At 33.5% G+C, this 4,242-nt stretch overlaps 1 non-coding gene across 1 annotated transcript; it reads right to left on the bottom strand.

The window, feature by feature from the left end:
* Nucleotides 1–3,938: 3,938 nt before the first annotated feature.
* On the bottom strand, nt 3,939–4,045 carry LOC125593593. The gene has a single exon (XR_007329495.1). It is a non-coding gene; the product is annotated as a small nucleolar RNA R71 (small nucleolar RNA).
* Nucleotides 4,046–4,242: the final 197 nt, after the last annotated feature.

The following is a 4,242-nucleotide window of genomic DNA, read 5'->3' as shown; positions in this document are numbered from 1 at the left end:
TTTGTTACCAAATTTAATATCTTACTATTGTTTTAAACTTTTAGACTTGGTTGGATGGGTTACTACGTTTGGATATTTGAGACATTATGTGATGATCTATATGATGAGATTTTAAAGAACATGTGTCTAAAATTAATTTAAGTTGATGGATGAAAGTTAATTTCATTTACTTAATAAGATACTCAAAAATTAAATTTTAATTTAAAATTTTAAATAATATTCTATTATGTCACCATTATTACTATTTTGTGGATGTGAGTTGGAATGTGAAGCTTCGTGAAGATTACCAGAGATTTGGATATGAAAAGTTAGAGACTGTCTAAGTTCATTAAACATTTCTAGCTTTGTATTTTTGGCGAGTCAATTACATGAAACAAGGTTAATTTTAACTATTTTAATATTAACTTGATTTTGACCCGCGCACCAGCGCGGATGTATTTTAAAAAAATATGATGCTATTTGTTTTTTTTATGTCATTATTTAGGGTTGAGCAAAAAACTTGAATTCGAAGAACCGAACCGATCCCAATCCGAATAAGTAGTTCCAAATCCGAACCGAAATTGATTAAATATCCGAATTATTCAAAATTTTGGTATTTGAAGAACTGAAACCTAATCCCATTTGAACCGAAGTATTTTGAGTATCCAAAATAGATTATATACTTATATATATATATTAATTATTTCTAGATTTAATATATATAAAAACATCCAAAATATATATGATACTTTTAAGTTCGTTTAAATACTTGAAAATATATACAAATAATCAAACGTAAATATCTAAAATAATTAAAATATACTAAAAACTCCAAAATACTTAAATAATTATTAATTCTCTATCCAAATATTTAAACCAAACCAATTTATATGTTAAGTTAGGTACTCTGACATATTTTATTCAAATTTATATGTAATATATTCAATTGTTTATAGATTTTTTAAAAATTAAACCATATAATAAAATTTTAAAATAATTTAAATTGGTTATCCAAATCCTCAAAGATCTGAACCGAACACGAAATCCCAAACAGACTCGAAAACGAACATGAACGCCCACTCCTAATCACTATTATATATCCTATATGTGTGTCATCATAGAGTACAAAAATATGTGTTATCATATAATTAATCGAATTTTATACGTGCCATCAAATAAGTAATCTTATAATAAATAATATTTTATACGTACAATCATATAAATAATCACATATATCTATCTTATTTTTCAATGTGAAATATAAAAATCATAATTTAAGTTGGTGTTTGAAATTGGGCTTTGTATTGTATTTTTCTTATATATATTAAAAATATTTTTATAATGGTTATTGGAAAATGTGTTAGTAAAAATCAATTTTTGAATATATGTATTTTTTTGAATAAATTTTTGATATAAATCAATTTTAAATTATTATTTTGATTTGAATATGTATATCAAGTAACATAAGCCCATTAATTTTTAATATAATGTAATGGACTTCCATTTTTTTTAATAGCATAAACTCATTACTTTTTTTCTTAATTTATTGTTATCTATGTTTTCAAACAAAAACTTAAAAGTACTTCTACTTTGATAAGATACATGAAGGACTATGTGCCAAATTCATCTTCGATCAAACATGGATTGAATAGCTGATATCTTGTGAATTTACATGTTTTTAACTTCTTATTCTTGCATGGTTTGGTCATTTGGAGCATCATTTAGGCACATTTAGGTTGCATATCATTGCATTTGTACATATCAGGTGTTGGAGAGCACCATGGATTAGTTAGAGGACCATTGGTGGGATTTTGAGTGCAATTGGAGTCCAAAAGAAGTGTTAAAAGTGATCATTGAGCGATCTCCCTATCAGAGCGACCTCACGCAGCGAGGTAGCGTACCCGCTCCATATGTAGAGCGACCTGGTGGAGGGGGTCTGTAGCTCGCGCGTGTTATGAAGAAACGAAGCAAAACATTTGGAGCGGGGTTTGGCAGCGAGGTGGCGTACCCGCTCTGAAGCCAGAGCGTGAAAGATGAACACGGATGAAGGCCTTAAAAATCTCTTCTGAAGCTAAAAATTTGTGGAGACACTGGAAATTGAGTTAGCTTTCCAATAGAAGTGGTTTCAAGTCATTTGAAGCTGTATTGGATAAGTTATGATCGATTTACTATAGGTGTATCAATCCTTGCCGGGGACCACTTGAAAGTTGATGGGATTAACCAACTTCCCACTTTCTTCACCCCACCTTTCCTTTGCACGATTTTTCCTACTTTTCTGTATAATATTTGCTTTCTTATTATCAAAAGGGTGGGCAAGAAACATCATGATCCAACTTTGTAATAATTTAACTTGTCAAAACTCTCTCTCTTTGAAATATCATTGTTCTTAGTGTTCTTGAGCTGTTCTTCAATTGTTCATCATCTGTTCTTGAGTTTTAATTTCGTTTTGCTTGTTTAATCCTTGTTTATCTTTATTCTCTGTTGTATCTACTTGAATATGCTTCAATCTATTATGAGATTAAGTGTTTTCATGGAGATTAGTGAGTAGTTTCCTTAAGAATTCATGGGTTAGGGAGATTAGAGTAACTTAGTGAAGATCTATGGTGTTATTGTATTAGATCCTTGTATGAAACTTGCTTGTTGAGTATTTTAATGCTTGTTTAGTCTGATCACTCTAAACCTGATTTCTAAACACTTCTCATCAGACATGATTAGATGAAGTGTTTGAATCAACTCAACTAAGCTCTAGTGAGATTAGCCAAGGACACTTGATGTTAAATTGCTAGATAGTTATTGAACTTGAACTTAAAGATTGCTTGATTGAATTAAGCCAAAGACATTTGATGTTTAATAATTTCTAAGCAAATGGGCATTTACCTAGACATAGGACCTGTCTAAGATTGTGTTTAGACTTAAGAGATTACTTTGATTGAAAGCTTGTCACCTAGATTGGATCTTAGTTACTTGAAGTCAATTCCCTTAGCCCATGGATTCACTTGTCTAAATTGATTAAAACCTTGTTGTATTGCTCTGTTTGCTATTGTTACTTGTCACACACTCACAACTATTGAATCTGCTTAGCTTAAGAAATGACTTGTATTCTCACTGATTCACATCACTAGGACTGGTTCGACATTCACTCAACCCCCCTATACTACAACATTTGCAATAGGTAGAAAAACCTATTACCAAATTGGCGCCGTTGCCGGTCCTAGTCTGATTGTGACATTGCGTTTGAGTCTTTGCTTGAGACTGAGTTTTACTTTGTTTTTAAGTTACTAATTATCTATCTTCATATATATTTGGATGACAGGTGCATGAACTTGAGAAGCAAAGGATCAACAAATCTTGCACCAAGAGTGAACAACATCAAAGCCTTAGAAAGAGAGTTGGGAAGACAGAGAAGAGAAAGAGAAAAGCAAGCCCACTTACATAGATTGGGGCTTGAGATGGAGAGAAACCCGAATCAACCGGAAGGTGTCTATGAAGTTGATGATCATAGACAAAATGTCCAAGAAGTTCCTCCTGGAGCTGCTCAAGAGGGCAATGGTCAAGGAGCTGCCAACCTTCGACCTAGACAACCACAACGCCAAGCTAGGGCCATCGGTACATATGATCAACCTAACATAAATGGGAAATAGGTTGGGCATTAGGGGACCGCCAGTTGCCAACAACAATTTCGAGATCAAGTCCAGCCTCATCAACATGATTGAAAACAACAAGTACCATGGACTTGCCTTGGAAGACCCACTAGATCACCTTGACAGATTTGATAAATACTGTGGCTTGTCAAAAACAAATGGAGTTTCAGAAGATGCTTCAAGCTCAGATTGTTTCCTTTCTCTTTGGGAGACAAGGCTCACACGTGGGAGAAAAACATCTCAAGTGATACTATCACCACTTGGGATGAATGCAAGAAGGCCTTCCTCAACAAGTTCTTCTCTGCTACAAGGACTGCAAACCTTAGAAATCAGATCTCTGGTTTTCAACAAAAAGGACTTGAAGGATTTTCAGAGGCATGGGAGAGATTCAGAACTTACTTGTCTCAATGTCCCCACCATGGCTTCAACAATGAGAGCTTGCTAAGCACATTCTACAGAGGAGTCTTGCCTAAATTCAAAAGCCAGCTTGACACTGCAAGCAATGGAACTACTTGGGGAGGACTGTCGAAGATGCATTAGAACTCTTGGAGAACATGGCACAGAGTGATTTTGTCTACAATGACGAATATGACAGAAGAGACAGAAGTGGGGGAGGAGAAGA

The sequence above is a fragment of the Brassica napus genome, chromosome C9 (genome assembly GCF_020379485.1).
Source record: "Brassica napus cultivar Da-Ae chromosome C9, Da-Ae, whole genome shotgun sequence".
NCBI classification, from domain to species: Eukaryota; Viridiplantae; Streptophyta; class Magnoliopsida; order Brassicales; family Brassicaceae; genus Brassica; species Brassica napus.
This window is presented reverse-complemented; position numbering and strand designations above follow the sequence as displayed.